This window comes from Podarcis melisellensis (genome assembly GCF_964234715.1).
Source record: "Podarcis melisellensis genome assembly, chromosome: 5".
NCBI classification, from domain to species: Eukaryota; Metazoa; Chordata; class Lepidosauria; order Squamata; family Lacertidae; genus Podarcis; species Podarcis melisellensis.
In genome coordinates, this window is record NC_138537.1 from 44,887,181 (window position 1) to 44,904,991 (window position 17,811).

Below are 17,811 nucleotides of genomic sequence, written 5' to 3' on the forward strand. Positions count from 1 at the left end.
ACTTTTTGGCAGTGAGAAGAATGGGAACGGAGGGAAAGTTTATCACTTACCCACCCTCAACTCCTAGTAAGCCACAGCAACCCTCAAAGTATTACTGATGATCGTCGTAGAGGAAGGTGGTGACAGATTCTGGACATTGTGAGGCACTTGCACACCAGAGAGATAGGTGGTCCTGCCCTGTGGTGGGCTGTCACCAGAGGGAATTGCCCTTTGGCTCACCATGAGGGCAAGAGTGTCATTGCCCTTTCAATCTATGTTTGAATGTGTGAGGGTGTTTGGAACTGAGGGTGGCATGTTTGATGGGTGCTCCTCTGGGTGAAAGTAGGGAGCACTCTTGCTGGGCTAAGTAAAAGCTAGGATACCAGGGTGCACAAGATGAGATAAGAGGCCAACTAGTGACTGCATACCCAGTATTGAGTGTTTGAGAATGAGAATGGCGTGTTTCAGGGGTGCTGCTGGGTACCCAGTGGTTGATACTGGGGCTTTACTGAGAGCTAGGCTACTAGGGGTGTAATAGGGTTTTGTGAGTGATGGGACTAGACCATTGCTGCCATCTAACAACTTCCGGCACCAACCTAATGTAAATTATAACCCTCAGCACCCACCCAATATCGATGACACAACTCCACAGTCCCATCACTCACAATATATAGGTACAGTGGTACCTCGAGTTAAGATCTTAATTCATTCTGGAGGTCTGTTCTTAACCTGAAACTGTTCTTAACCTGAGGTACCACTTTAGCTAATGGGGCCTCCTGCTGCCGCGCAATTTCTGTTCTTATCCTGAAGCAAAGTTATTAACCCGAGGTACTATTTCTGGATTAGCAGAGTCTGTAATCTGAAGCGTCTGTAACCCGAGGTACCACTGTATCAGATGAATATAAAGTGATAATTGGTTAAAGCGGATGCGTAATATATATGATAGTGGATGTATGTATGAATGGTGGGTGCATAGTGGTGCTGAGAGTGCCTGGGTGAGTGGAATATCGGTCCAGTGTTTGCCTGGGCGATTACAGCAGAGGAGAGATCACCAGATGTGCCTCAATATCAGTGGTAACAGGCAGGAGGAATTATAGCATTGGAAGCGGATGAGACATCGATGGAGTAGGGACACTGCATGCATGCTGTACCCCCTTCTATCTCTCCATCTATCTGATATTTGGTAGCTCCGTTGAAATGTTTCCCAGTCTGGCGGCACTGCTATTTAACATGAAGTCTGTATGCAATAAGACCATATCTGGTGGGCAAGCTGGCTGGAGTGGATTTGACCCAGCTTTGCCTGCCTAGGAATTTGGTGCAGCTTTTCCCATCTGGGTATTGTTGCAGCGATATGTTTAAAAGTGCAGTGAGAGGCATAACTTGCCGTGTTTATCTCCAAGGGCTCTAAGCATAGGATGATCATGGCAGCTTCAGTAGCAATGGTGTTCTTAATCACTCTACTATAAACAACTGGCAGGCTATAGTCCAAACAGTTCCTGTACCTCTACATTCCATTAAATGCCTTTGGACCAAAACATACATTTAGTTCTTTTGAAAATAATATTTTAAAATCTTCTCTGTCACAGTTGCAGCTTTCCTGAAAACACTCTCTCCAATTGGCCTATATATCTATATCTATATATCTGTGGGTGTGAAGGAGGTAGTTGGGATGCATTTTTCACTACTGGGATGCTTCTTCCTTGTTAACAGGATGCAGAGACAACTTATAAGTCACTTCCTGGGAAGGAGGGGCTTCCAACTTACAGAGTGATTCTGACCTTGGCAGTATGTGCCTAGGCGTCTAATTTCATGGTGGACCCAGTCCTTCATTACAGCCCTAGCAAAAAGTCTCTCCCTGTTTGTTCCACAATTCCAAAAATCTCTGAACTGCCTTCACAGGCTAGTCAACAACAGCAAGAGCCCATTTCACCTCTCATAGTCCATAGACTATGAAAATTTGAATCCTGTTTGTATCCTAGGTTAACTCACTTCTCAGCCTAACCGTAAGTGTGTAAACAAAGAATTGGCCCGAAGTCTGAAGGGTCTTGAGAAAAGGAACCTAGGCATAATGACAAAAATTTGTGCAGATTCATGGACACCAGGAACTACATTGTTGTGTCAGGGGCATGAAGAGTGTGGATCAGATCTGTAGCCCTAGAGTTCCTAGAACAGCTGTAAGTGTGGGATAGGTCCTAGGAAAGATGTATTCCTGCTTGACAGTAAACTAGGTAGCAGCTGAGTCCCTTCCACATCAAAGGTTTTGGTTGTTGCTCCAAACTAAGGTAAAGCTCAGTTAAGTTCTGGGCAAATGAGCCACCAACTTATAGACTCCATTTAGTAGTGGAATGAAGAGGACTGGTTTCAGTTGGGCATTCCACTGCTAGAGCTTCCAAGTGCTTACCTAGCTAGGAAGCCCACAACCTAGAGCCTAATAGCTTAGAATTAGTGGTCCTCATTGAAGCAAAGCAGAATTATCAGCTGGCATTCCTGCATTTGAAAAACAGACTTCTACAAAAGTTTATTAGGGTGTTCACGAGTAACGCCAAAGTAAAGGTTTGCATCTATTGATGAGGAGTCGTAATGTTGTAAGTTGCTCACAAGGAAATGATAAGCATCATGAAGTCATTCTAGGCAGAATGACTCCTCTAGTATCTAAGAGTACAACATATGACTAAAGTAGAAAATACCACGGCTGACTATCTTGACTGCCAAAACATAGATGAAGATGTAGGACTGACCCATATTCATCCAAAATAGATACTATGCCATCACAATAATTGTGGAGGCTACCAATGCATACAAAACACTTTTCTTTTAATCAGAATGGGTTCTGTGGGGCAGAAAGTTTCCAAGGCCATTATTACAGTGTGACTTTGCAAGTAATATGGAAGCTTATCAGACAGAGCACATCCATCCTTTTTGGAGTGGTGGTCATTCCTTTTGGTAAAGAGCACCAATGAGGGAGACAAGTAGAGTGGCCACCTAGACCTTTGCACACACACCCTCCAAATCCTGTTAAGTTGCCTTCTTTGCCTTGGTGGAGGATCCTAAATGAAATGCTACAGCATAAGTAGGCCAGGAGTACCCCATCCAGCTTGGCGGGGGTGGGGTGGAGTAACTGCTCTTGAAATTGTGTGCATGCACACGAAAGCTCATACCAAGAACTAACTTAGTTGGTCTTTAAGGTGCTACTGGAAGGAATTTTTTTTGTTTTGACTATGGCAGACCAACACGGCTACCTATCTGTAACTGCTCTTGAAACGCAATTGTTGGAGAATGTCCTGTCACCTCATGGGAGACTAACATTTTCTTTACTTTTAATGTTCATTTCAGGTTGTTGTATGGGGAAGAACATTATTCCTGTCCTTGCTCTTCTTTCTTGCTGTCATCTGCATTTCAGTCAGTTTGAGAGCTGGGAATGACCTCTCTCTCTCTCTCTCTCTCTCTCTCTCTCTCTCTCTCTCTCTCTCTCTCTCTCTCTCTCTCTGCCTCTGCCTCTTTCAGTTACTCTGTTATAGTGGATTTTGTTTCCTTCTGTAACACTTTTATTTAGTAAAGTCATAGAGAGATCCAAGGAGAGAACATCCTCTCTTGCCCCCCCACTCTTCAGGAAGTAATTTCTAATTTGACAGTCTTGTGTTTTTTATGGAAGGGCATCCCAGTGGTGAAGAATGCTCTCATTCTACATCTTGGAATGAAAATTCATTGCGTGGAGAACATTACTTTCCGTAGTTTCAGAGCCTTTCCAGTTTTATGCTCAGAATCAATTCATCTTGGTGCAGCCATGAAAATTGGATTTCTTTCCTTTTCTGCGTACTTTTAAAGGATATGTATTGATACCTCCGTTGGAGTCCTTGAAACAAAATGAGCATGAGTCAGAAATTTACTGGATGTTATTTTCTCAGGAAGGGGGATTGCTATATAGCCTGCAGATTTAATATCCTTTCTGTGTATCTATGATCGGCCTTTGTGCACAATATCTCTGCTCTTTCGCTTGTGGGTGGTCTGGCTGAGGAGAGAGTTGTATGCGAGACCATTTTATAATAATCCAGCCTCATTGTTGCATTTCTGAAAAGACCTGCTGCTGAATACTCAGCAGTGCACCAAGATTATCCTGAAAGTCTTAGTGTTCAGGAATTGAACATGCAGATAACCAAGCAATCTCATCTTGCAGATGAATAAATCTCCTTTTTTTCTGGTAGGGTTTCTCTCAGGTCTGGTTCAGGCATTTGAGCCTATAATAGTGTCCTTCACCTGTTGGGAACTGGCTTTGGCAGCAAGGGCACATGTTGCTGCCATCTCACAAATGACACTCTGTGCAAGGTTGAGAAGTATATGTGCAATTCACCCAATGTATATCTTCCTCCTACACCTGTTGGAAAGGAACATGCAAATCTAGCTGTATGCTCATGATATCTTAGCTCACATACAGGGCACTTCCACTGCCACTATTTTTTGGGTGGTATTCAATCACATACAGACAAATGTAGATTGCACTATTATAGTTGATTAGGAGGTCTTGTGCAACAAACCTGAAGGTAAAGAAAGGGACAGAGAAATGTGTTGGAAATTGTGGGACAGCACTTGTTTTGATGCAACATTGTCTAAACTCCCTGCAAAGAAAGCAGGATAAATGCTCAATAAATGGGTCATCTGGGAGTGGCCACAATGTTGTTCACATGGTGTTGGGCACATGCTCTCTAGTAAAAAGGATATTAACATGGGCTGAATGTTTGAATTGGGTCTAGTGAAACATTCCAACATTCCCTCCATAACACAGGAAATAGCACAAGAATTCTGCAGTCCTCATCTATGGGAGCCAAGAACATATTGGATGGTATTGTTCCTTTAGGCAGAGGAAAGTGAGAAATATAGGGCAAGAGTGTATTATATAGTATTGGAGAGTGACCTTCCTCCTCCTTTGGCCCTCCAATCAATACTTGCACGGGGATTGTAGGAAAAGCCTCATGTATTCTGTGCTGCTGCCTACTACAAATTGACTCATCTACACTCCTAAAACTGTGTGTGGGTACATGATAATGGTAAAATACTTTGTTTATTGCAAAGCTCATTCATTAACATGATTTGAACTTGACAGGGTACATCAAGACCCTGGAGTAACCAGGTCTGATATTTTAAAAATAATATATTATGAATAATGGGAGATTCTATCTGACATTGGCAAAAAATGAATAAACAAATTCACAAGCTGTCAGATCTGCAACAGTGATATCTTAGAAAGTTAATTGGACTGTGGCAAAAATCTCCATCCCATTGAAATGATAAAACATCTTAATGGCTGTGGCTTGTGCAGGCTTGTGTGTTTAGCTGTCCCTGATGCATTTTCTTGTCCATTATGAGTACTGAATTATAGTCACTTAAAGCGAGGCTTATGTAAAACATTAAATCATTATCCTCTTCTCAGTCAAGGAACTACAGAAGAGCAATTCACTCTGTTTAGAAACTAACCAGAATAATGACTTTCATATGTCTGGAATATGCACCCCTATTCTATAGCATCTAATATTTTTTTAAATCAAAATGATTCTAAAACAGGTTTTACATTGTTTACTAAAATCATCTGTCTCCAAGGGCTATTTGGTATGGACTGAATGGCTGAAAGGCTCATTTCCACAACTTTTGGAAATACTATCAGTGTGATGTTATCCACCTCTCTGTCCTAAGGAAAATCCAGTTTGTTGATAAGAGAGCAAGTTATCATGGCACAAAGGCAGGGAATGAGGAATGCTACTTGACAAAATGGTACCCAGCCAAACTAATAGGCTGAAATGCACAATTAGCTTTAAAAAAGACGGAAATAAGTTGAACAACCCATCCTATAGATCCATCTACTTTACTTCTAGTTAGTGAAGAGCCAAATTTGCACATGCAGCCCCTTTCTTTTTCTTTTCTTTTTTTAAAATATTTTTTATTAAGGATTTTCTTGTTTTACAGAAGTGTAGTGCCTCGTATTTTTTTTTCTTCTTCTTCCACGTAGCGTTTTTACAAATCTGTTTCATTTGTTGAGGCATTAGGGGAGAAGAAAAAAGAAAGATAAAAGAAAGGGGGTGGAGACAGGGAAGATGGATGGGGGTGGGGTTGGGTGGCGGTGTTTCTATTATGTTTAATGTATGTAGAGTTTGGTGTCAGCGTTGCTTGTGTTGTTCACTTGTGTTCCTTTGGTGGTGAGAGAGGTTGGGGTCGGCCTAGGGTGTGATTGTTTGCTTGTGACTGGCTGTGGTGATCTTTGTTTTCGTGTGTGAGTGAGGTGGGTGGGTGTTTTGGATCAGGTTAGCCATATTGATTTGTATGCTGTTGGTGGATTATTGTCATTGTCCTGTTGGGCTGTGTATGTGATAAAGGGGAGTCATACCGGGGTGAAGGCGTCTTCTTCTGTTTGTCCCCGTGTCAGTTTCAGTTTATTAGTTAATTTTTCTAGTAGGGCTGTTTCCCATACTATTTGGAACCATTGGTCCATGCTTACTCCTGACAGGTCTCTCCAGTGTCTGGTTATGATGTTTCTGGCTGCTGAGAGCTGGTGCGTTATGAGTTCTTTGTGGTGTAAATGGGCATTGTTGTCTTGGAAGATGTTTAGTAAGGCCAGAGTGGCTTTTTGAAATGCTGCAATGTAGAGGCTGTTCATAGGAAGCACTGATGTGTTTATGTAAACTTAAAGCAACTGCCCATACATTTTCTGCGCTTGTCATCATACCTTCATAGAACACCTTTTGTAGGTGGTGATGGTGTGGTGGAGGGAAGGGGCCAGCCAAGCGAGGAAAGGGCTTGAGGATGCTGCTGAGAGCACCAGCGCCTCACCTAGCCGGGCTGGCCAGGAGGGACACACGCCCCTTCCGTCGCCCAGCTTGCACAGAGGGGTGAAACGCAAGGAGGAGGCTTGGGGTGCCGAAGTTCTTAAGTTGGGGGAGAAACCGGAAGGGGCCACTCCCGGATTCTGCAAGTGACTGAGACGGACATGAACTTTGTGGATCTGCACTGTAAATAGTTTGCACAATAAAACCTGTAAAAGCCGGGTTGGAGTTCTGCCTGGTTACTCACGAGCAACCATCACCAGCATCTGACAATTGCCCTTAGACCTGAGGGTATAGGGCAGTATAGAAATTTTAATAATAATAATTAATGTGCTTCAAGCACCTGTCTTCCTGACAGGTGACTGGATATATTAATTGGACTTTGCTCTGTAAAGCAGAAAATGACCTGGGAATCAGTGTGAATGTGTGAATGTTTTCCTGCCATATACAGAAAACTGGAATGCAGCCGACATGCTGATGGGTGTGCATATCCAACAAACTGCATGTGGCATGACATAACGATTATCATTAGAACTGACGTGAAGTATTGTCATGCTTAGGTGTCTAACATGATGGATTCTTGAACTGGCAGAGTCGCAACCATAGAGGTGAAGGGTGTTTTGTTCATCTTCTGCTTAGTTCCAGTATTCAGGAATGCATAATATTGTGCAGATGGAAGATAGCAACCTTTGCATTTTGCTCTTTGGCATTGATATGCCAAGGTTTTTATTTTTACCTTTCATGAATTCTTCATATCCTCAGATTTCCATTTGATCATCTATTTTGGTGTACTTCCAGATTGCAGGACACATAGCAGTTGTGCTACTCTGTCATTGTCTCAATGGGTTTTGTAACTTCAGCTGGTTTCTCCTCCTTCTGGACTTACTAGGTTGGCATATGCAACCATAGCATCATCATTTCCCCCTTTCAGGCCTGGCAGCTCTATCTTCACTTCCCAACATTAAAGCATCATTACAGCCAAACAGTGCATTGTCTTGCTCAGTGCAGTTTCTTGACAGAATGAGTAGATATGGCTCAAGAAGCCATGACAGAGGCCTGAGGATTTTGCTGCAGCACATAATTTCCTGGCGTTAACTCAGAAGTGCTGGCATTCTTACTTCCTACCATCTAAAAAGTCAAAAGATTGTCCTCAGAAATCCTGACTATCTAAGACCCAGGTATACATGCTTATTCTTCCTAGTGGTAGAAAAAGCATGTTATCACAATTACTCAAGACAGAAGCATGTTCTTACCCCATTGCTGTTCTTGTCTGAAAATAGTTCAGAATCCTACCAATGTGTGCAACTACAAAGTAGTCATGCAGCATCATGGGTTATACCCCACCCATCTGGCTGGGCCTCCCCAGCCACTCTGGGTGGCTTCCAAAAGAATATTAAAATACTGTGGTACATCAAACATTAAAAGCATCCCTAAACTCCTGACCTACAAGAGCTCAGTTACATGGGTGCAGATGGCACTGATATAAGTGTTACATTTTAGCTTCCTGATTTTTAAATTGTACTTGTTTCATATGTTACTTTTACCCAACATGGAGACTCATTAATCCTGCAGTTGGGATAAGTATTCTTCCTAGAGTCCTTGAAGGGATGAGATTTTTCAAAAGCTGCTCAAAATGACTGAGGGTTAAGGTTTCTGCTGTGCAGAATTTGTAATATCAATGGCTGTTGATGAGGCTGTCAAACACTGTCTTCAGCTTTTGATGCTCATACCCTTGGTATACTAAATGACAACAGCTATAAGTTATTTGCAAGTTCTCCAAAAGGCTTTAAACCCATTACTGGATGTTGTTGGTGAATTATTTAATGGGTAATCTAGTAACAACACAGTATAACAATGCAAGAGCTCATAAGATGCCCTGAATCCACAGCCTGTTGGGGATGGGGAAGACTATGAGATTGAATTACTTGGTCATTCAGAGGCAAGGTAGTTATTCTTGCACACTACTACTAATATGGGAGGAATAGTAATATTCTAAAGTGGTGCCTGATATACGTAGTTTTATTTTCACTGTGAGAGAGGGTGTAGGTATCTGGAGCACTTTGCATATTGCACCCCCCCAAATAAAGTGGTTATAATGGGACTCAGTTCTGGGGTGGTGGGAGGGAGCATTTAAAGAGAAAGTGATCCAATATGTCTGTGGTGATTGTCACTGCGAACTGCTTCTGACTTATGCAGCAACAGCTTCTGTTTTAAGGAGGCAAAGATGTCACAAGTCAGTGACTCTTAAACATTGTTCCTAAGGGGACATGTCAGTGGAATGTCATGGTTGTTCCAGTTGGCTGGGTCAGAACTTTTACCTGGTAAATTTTAGCCCCTTCAGACACATAGTTACAAAATTCATTGCAGCCACAAGGTTTCCAAAATTCACTCAAATGTGTTTTTGTGTCAGAATAGTGTATGGATCAGGGGTGGGGGGGAATCCAACTTTTTAAAAGTATTAACAGTCTTGAAAACGGTTGTGGGTGTTCCCAGTGAAGCAGGTGGTTCTCTAATGCAGGCTTTCCCAAACCTGGGTCTCCAGCTGTTTTGGAACTACAACTCCCATCATCCTTGACCACTGGCCCCACTAGCTAGGGGTGATGCGAGTTGTAGTCTAACAACAGCTGGAAAACCGAGTTTGGGAAACCCTGCTCTAATGTCCAATGTGCTGTGGAGAAGGTGGTTGTTTCTGATCGGCCACTGTTTGAAACAGAATGCTGGACTGGGTAGCCTGTGGTTTTATTCTGCAGATATACGTCATCTGCTTGAGTTGCATGGAGGAGGGAAAAAAGCTTCACCTTTTGGCTGGTACTGGCCTCATGTCCTGTTACAGTAATGGAGATGAATGTGCAAATTCAGTTTCATTATGTCTGTCTGTCTCTCTCCCCCCCAAGCTTTCAGGAGACTAGTGAACCACAAGTAGGACCCACAACAAAATGGTACCATGTGGCGTGCTCATGTTCAGGGTTACAGCCAACCAATCAGCCAGGAAACTCCCTTCCATTCCCCCAAGTCCATTTTCTGTTTCTCAACCAATAGCTCTTAGCATTCTGTGGCCACTAAGTTATCATTGTGCTTAAAAAAATAACTCTTCATTACCTCCCACCCTATATTTTGCATACTTCTGCAAATCTTGGTATTCTCCCAAGCTTGCTGGCACCCCGTGTGTGTGTGTGGATGATGTTATTGTGTCTACATTGGTATTCAGAGAATGAGCTCCTTAATAGTAGATAGGACTGACAGTAGACCGAAGTATTGAAATCATGATCATTTTATGTCCTTCTTATGTCATTAACCTTTTCTCACAGATGGCACACGAAAAGTAATAATTTAAATTGAGTTACAGATAGGTAGCCGTGTTGGTCTGCCATAGTCAAAACAAAAAAAATTCCTTCCAGTAGCACCTTAAAGACCAACTAAGTTAGTTCTTGGTATGAGCTTTCGTGTGCATGCACACGAAAGCTCATACCAAGAACTAACTTAGTTGGTCTTTAAGGTGCTACTAGAAGGAATTTTTTAATTTAAATTGAGTGCATGTTAATAATTTTTCATAAAGACACCAGTTTGGTATCAAGAAGGGAAATAATGAAATGATCCCCTTTCCTTTTACATTTTTAGAAACTGGATTTGAAGGGTTAGCCCTAACTATAGTGCAATGCTCACATACCTTATTCTTCCACATGAGCATTAAGAACTTTCTTACTTATTATGAAGTGGTTTACAGTGTAAACAAATTAACAAGTTCCAAGACCCTCTTCTGGCTGCCAGATGGACTTCACGCGGAGGATGCTTATAAATTCTGTAAATAATTTATTTGCATAAAATAAATATGACATTTTTAGAAATCAAGGAATGATGGCAAAATGTTTATGCTATTCTTAATAACATGAGAAAGAAAACAAATGGCATTTCAGCCATTTTATTGGCTTAATGAAAAATGTTTCCTGAGGGAACTTGTATCAGCTTACTCCTAGGAAACTGTGCATGGGATTGCAGTCATACTGATAATCATAAAGTAGATTTTATGCATTGTACCACTGTTCTTTGAGTAGTGTATAATAGTGGATCAACATAACTCACTTCATTTTACCTCTTGGAGGTATGATGAACTCCTATGCTCCAGAATTTACCACTACACCACTGATTCTGCTCTTATTTGGCACTTGAGAGAGCAGTACAAGTGTAGTAGAACTACCATGCTGTTTCTATCCTGTGCTTCTGACTTTCCTGTGGACATATCTATTTGTCACACCTAATACTGCTCTGGTCTCCTTGTTGAGAGGCAAATGCCCTTCTACTTGGGTGAATGGGTAGATAGCTAGCAGTAATGCTTTAGTTACTTTTGTATGGTGTTCAACGGTTATGTATCGGGTCATATTCTTCATGCTGACAATTAACATGGGAGTGGGAATCAGCATTCTATTTCACATCAAAAGCAGATACCAACAGTACTTAATAAAAAGTAAGGATTGGCTGCTGAAGAAAGATTTGGGATCACATTTGGGTTGCTGGAGCACATGGAAATCAGCACAGAATAATTGACACCACTTAAAGGATTTCTACGTGCATGATGTTTAATATAATTTTGTACATAGTGTTGGAGCCTCTGGAGGAAAATGGGGAGTGGGGGAGGATGAATAGCATACTTCAAATACTCTGGCCTTTGATCTGTTTCCATCGTACTAGGATGAGGGAAGCAAACAGCAAATATCAACAGAAGCTATAGGCTGTGTCAATTTGTGCACCAGTGCACTTGAGTCATCTCAGATTCCTGTGTCACACTCTCCATAGCAACCTGCTTTCGGCAGTAAACTATCCATCCATCCAAATAGCTATTAGCGTAGATGCTTACTCTGCTGGTGCCCAGGAAACCTGTAAAACTGCTACGAACGAGAATTAAAACATTCTTCAGCTGAAAAACAAGACAATCAAAAGGCTGGTTCCTACATGGATCACTTCCTTTTGAACAATTCAAAAGTTGAGAATGTGCATACTTTATTTCATTTGTGCTTTACAACTTTGGAGATTTCCCATGGTTTGATTGCCAGAAAGGCATTGCAGTGGTGTGGCAGTCCAAAAAAATACCACCTCCAAAGTACTGTTGTTCGGTGAATACGTGATGTGCTTTTTCTTCTTGCTTGTTTACCTGCATATTTCTGGTAGTGGCTATGTGGTATTGCTTATGGAATAAGCTCACTGATCTGGAAAAAATTAAATCTAATAAAGGAATGTAGATTAAGTTGAGTGGAGTTCAAGTTTGCTTATGTCCCTTCCGCATGTGACAAGGTGGAGGCATAATGCTAGATGTTGATATAACTAACTTGGCAGAAACTTTTACAAACTTAAATATCTGTTCATTGTCTTTTTTTAAAGAAATAATATTTATTGAAGTTTTAAGGGTTACAAAAAGCAAAAGTAAAAACACCATATTAAACAAAAGCAAGTCAACACATCACAATGAGTAAAAAAAGAAAAGAAAAAAAGGAAGGAAAAAAGAACAGAAAAATACAAACAATTAAAAAACACAGCAACTCTTCCCATAACTTATCTTTCATTAGCTTGTTTCCTTGACCTCCTCACACCTCCCTTTTTTGTATTCTAGTTCGGTTAGCTATTTCAAAAAATCCTTCCCATCTTTTCCAATCTTTGTCCTGTAATTTATCTTCATATTAATGTAACTTTACTTTCCCTCCTTTCACCAATTAACAGTCTGTTTTTTCCTAAACCTTTATAACATTTCTGCTAAAACCACATAAATTCGTTCCAACATCATTCTAACATTCATTAATTTTACAATGTTTCTGTAAATAGTCTTTAAATTTCTTCCAATTTTCCTCCACCGACTCTTCTCCCTGGTCTCGGATTCTGCCAGTCATTTCCGCCAGTTCCTGTTCATTGTCTTTTTTTAATGAAATACAAATATCACAAAATGGGCAATTAGGCAAGAGTGGTCCATCCAGTTATATCAGTCATAGCTCAGGAGGTGGAATTTCATATTTGTTAAGAGGATAAGAGGATGGGGCGTAGGCTTTACAAGCCAGTGAAAAGCAAGATCCCTGGATCACGTGTGGCTCTTTCTAATCACTAGATCTACAAATGAGATCAAGCATCTTCATCTGTTTTGAATACATTCCATCATTTTCAATATAAAAACTGGAAAAGTGCTACAAAATGTTTTCATCTTGAGCATGGGGGTTGGAAGTACAGTTTCTTCAACTATATGTCGCCGCGGATATGGTCTCACGGCACAGTAGGCCACCATTTTGCTGAAGCTAAGCTGATCTGGGTTTGGTTAGTGCCTGGATGGATGTAGATGAAATCCATATTTCTTCTACTCAAGTCCCATCTTGAAAGGTTACAAACATAAGAAAATACATAATCACAGCAATTTGCCTCTTGGTTTCCTGCACTTCTGCACTTCTTCAGCCTTTGTATATTTATGCTAGAGGTTTGAAATGGTCAGGTGCCTTTTAGCTAGCTACACAAAGATTTGGCACTGGGAGTAGCAAGGAAGTAGGCATAGACCCTAAAGAGTGACCTACTCAACCCCAACAGATTCCAATATATAAATGCATATTTCTGTGTTTTGTTTTGTTTTGTTTTAGTAGTACACTATTTTATTTGACAAGTGGCCAGGAACTTGATCATTTAGATCCACTGGCTACCTGAACTGCAGCTGCATGCCCATATTTACTGTACCATGGTGAAAGCAGCTTTATAATGTTACAGGATGCTTTTTATAGATACAGTGCTACCTCGGGTTAAGTACTTAATTCGTTCTGGAGGTCTGTACTTAACCTGAATCTGTTCTTAACCTGAAGCACCACTTTAGCTAATGGGGCCTCCTGCTGCCGCCACAGCCCGATTTCTGTTCTTATCCTGAAGCAAAGTTCTTAACCTGAAGCACTATTTCTAGGTTAGCAGAGTGTGTAACCTGAAGCATATGTAACCTGAAGTGTATGTAACCCGAGGTACCACTGTATGTTCTCACACCCCAGTCTGTGTTAACCAAAATGTGTGAGATTATCCATAAAGAATGAGAACTTGTGACAGCCCTGGCAGGTATCATATAGACATTAAATATGAATATTAAATAGGAATCAAACATTAATCAAAATATTTTCACTACATGTTCATATTAGCAAGAAATATTAAAAATACAAGCTCAACCCAGTTTCCTTCCCTTTTGCAATTTTTTTCAGGAATCAATCAGGTAAAAGACAAATGAACAAATAACTGATTATGTTGACAAATACTGATTAGAAAACACAGCTAAGTGGAAACATTTGGCTGAGAACAAGGTAGAAAAGGCAAACATGAGAAACCACCTATATTAAGTTGAATTTAATATAATATGAATCTAAATCATATTTTCATCCTTCCTCTTAATACTTCTGTGAGGTTATTCAATCTGAACATGAAGGAAAGATGACTAAATAGGCTGTTTGGGGGGCAAGAAATTTGCAAACGTAAGTGAACTTGTCCAGCAAGCATTCATGCAGAGGCTTTGGTATGTACAATCAATCTGTAACAACACGAGCATGTTTCAAGTGCAGTTCCTGTATACATAATTTTATGTGTATCGCTGATGAACAAAAGTTACCAGCTGGGCCTGCCAAGATTCTCTCTCAAGCACTCATCAGCCCAACATACAATGCAAATTCACCAAATAGTTGAGCTTTTCAGACGCATCATTTGGCATGGATAGCTATAGATGCCCTTCATTGGTTCCCTTCTTTCAACCAGCCCTTGGAGCTAGAGTTACAGATTAGAGCTGCTGTTTCAGCTATTTGCTTTGCAGCTGTTCCTGATGCAAAGAACATTTAAATTGACATTAATAGATAAGACTAGCAAATGATTCATCTTAGGTCCTCAGCATTTTCTTTTTTACTTTCCTGTAATATAATTTGTACACATATGCAAAAAGTGTGTATCTTAATATAGTTTCCAAATTTTGACTTGTGCGTTTGCAGTAGGTTTGCCTGGGAAATGAGCACTTATTCGGGCAAAAACTGGTATCACTTAAATTGCTCCTGTTACAAGGAAGACATTCTGGGCCACTTGGCTCATGTCCATGAATGTTAATCATCCGACCATCTCGCTTGTGCTTCCTAGTGAATGCTTTTGAGAGTCTCAGATGGTATCTGCAGAAAAGCATTTAAGCACATGTGCAAACTCATTTATTTGTTCCTGAAATGCAGCCAAATTGGCCAAATGGCATGAAGGAAGCATGAAAATTCTGAACATGCCCTTTGGGTTGACATTGGATGCAGAATAAGACTCCTGAGTTAGAACATTGGCATGGAAAACTTGCGTCTTTGAAGTAGCAGTTTGATTCCTTCCTGGTGCCATTAAAAATAATCAGAAGTGCTCACAAACATTTTGGCAACTGGTGTATCTGTTATGAAATGGAAAGTATTTTACAGTTATTTATTATAGAAAGCACAGACACACAGTCAGCAGATAGGTTCTGTACTTTAGATGCCTCCATGCTTGAGTATCAATATATTTGCAGTTGCCCTTTACACAGTCAATCTGGCTATTTTATAATAATTGTATAGTTCTCATTATACCAGATCTGACACAAAGTGCCAATAATGCTGTTGAATCTGTTAGTTCTGCCTTGCTTCTTTCTAGTAATCATGGCTTTCTACATTCTGGTGTTACATTTGCCTGCATCATCTGCTTTTTCTTGTTCCGCTGTAATGTCTTATCTACATTACCGAGGCATTGTTTTAATAATCCCAGTGCAGAAGATGGCTTTGCTCCTCCATACATTCTTGTTAACTGGTTCCAGACAGGGACAATGTTTTAGAGAGTGGCACAGTCACGGCTCCATTTCTGCAAAGGTCCCACTGTCTCAGTAGCCCTGCCATTCTCACCTTGCATATAGAGCACTGCAAGCACAGACAGAGGGTCATGCAGGGTGTTAGAATAATTGCATGGTTAGAAAGCCCATGTGTTCTTGTTGTTGAGAAAAGTGTGTTGTAATTTTCATGGGGATTGCAGTGCACGGAGAAGGGAGATTTAACTCTCCCTTGCCCAGGCCAGTGGCTCCAGTGATTTTTACATTAGCATTGGATTTTGCACCAGAGAAGTGGTGTCCTTTCTTCTAGCAACCTGTCTGCATGGTGCAGAACTCCAATAATGTCTGAATGTGATGTGGGGTAGACAACAGTATGCTTTTTCTAGGTGATCGTAGTATTAAGTGGGAGAATGTATCCTACATTCTCTTAAGATTTCTATCAGCTCTTTCTTACCTCATAAAATGGGAATGAGATTGTAGAATACTGAGCTGACAAAATGGGCTGTTTTAATTTAATGCGTTTCTAAACTTTTAATTACCGAGTCTTTACCCAAGTTTCTAAACTTCAGGTTACAGGTGAGGGCTACAACTTTTAAATGTTTCTCCGTGTTTAAAATCCCTGCCGTTATACAGCTAGTGCAATGAGGATAAAAATCAGCCCAACCTAGCCTAGTTCATGATATTTTACATTTTTCTTTATAAAGAGAGGTTTTTTTTAAGTATCTTTCAAAAATAGCGTGCGCGCGCATGCGCGCACACACACACACATCACTTGAAGTAGAACAATACTCCATGCTGCTACATGTGGAAACCAGGTCTGTGTGACTAGCCCCAGTGCGGGCTTTTATTTCTCCTAAGGCTCACTGCAGAGCGTAAGTGTGTGGAGTTTGGCTGAGGAGGAAGGGGTTAAATTGACCCTCACTGAGCACTGCCATTACAGATGAAAATGAACCTGGTATTGGGTTGTTTTTTTAAAGCAACAACACCTGAATGTGGCTGCTAACTGTTCAATTAGAATGATGTCTAATTTAGGCTTCAGACAACTTCAGTGAGTTGGATAAGGCAGGTTAATCCAAACTTTATACCGGGGTGGCGGTGGTGGGGAATTGCTAAGGGATTGTGACAGCTGTCCTTGAATGGCTGCATTCATACTTCTGCTTATAGTGAGCAACAGACTAATTACTTAGCCTTAGGAGTAAACCCTAAGCGTGAACAAGCCCTGTAGCTGAAATGTTTTTTATAAACCAAATCAAAGACAGATGGCTTGCCCGTCAGCACTCACTTGAGACATACTTTTGTGGTCCTAAGGGAAGTACTTCACTGAAACAAAAAAGCTGGCAAGACAACAACCCTGGTGAGGTGTCTTGCTGACTGGAAGCGCTATCAGTGAGCAGCCCACAAATCAACTGACATCATAGCACGATGGTGTTAATAGTGTCATGCTGCCCTTCATTAAAACATACGGCTAGAAAAGAGGTTTTGCTAATGAAAATATTACTTGCACAAATAAGCAGGGGTCATAAATGATGTCATAGAATCATAGAATTGTAGAGTTGGCCATTGTAAAGGTTGTGGTAAAGCTTCGAATGGCCCCGCCCACAGCAACTATGCCACACCCACCAATGTAAAAGTAAAAGTACTCCTGAAGGTGTGGAATGTCAGTTGCAATTCTGCTTGTGGCTGAAAAGGTCCCTCTGTATATTATTGGACAGCTAATATGGGATGATGGTGATGATTTAGTTTTTCCTGATTTGCTGTCTGCTTTCTGTTACTTTTGAAAATATGACAAGATAAAATAAAAATAAAAAGTAGATAAAATGCATGGGAAACTTTACCTGAAACCCAGATAAAATACTGATCCAACCTCACTATCCTCGGTACTAAACTGTAGAACAAATACAGTCTAAAGTATATTGGGGGAAACACAGACCAGATAACATGTGACGTTCATCATGACTGTCTTATTGGAGTCAGTGAGATTTATATTAGCCACAACTGAGTCCCACTCCATTACTCTCAGTTGTACTAATCTTAACTCAGTTTTGCTGAATGAATGAATTTGAAATGTTTATTCATTTCTTTTATAAATTAATGAGTTGTGTTCTCTGCTACAATGGCACCCAAATGGAACTGATAACAAAAACATAAAACTATAATAAAAATGCAGTAAAATACTATTTTAAAAACTGGGTTGGACTGCAACTTAGTCCTGCTTAG

The 17,811-nt window shown here is 40.7% G+C and overlaps 1 protein-coding gene across 2 annotated transcripts in view; it reads left to right on the top strand.

The window, feature by feature from the left end:
* The window catches only part of NEURL1 (neuralized E3 ubiquitin protein ligase 1), a 137,056-nt gene that overhangs the window by 103,824 nt on the left and 15,421 nt on the right, over window positions 1-17,811 (top strand). The gene's annotated exons all lie outside the window — the stretch shown is intronic.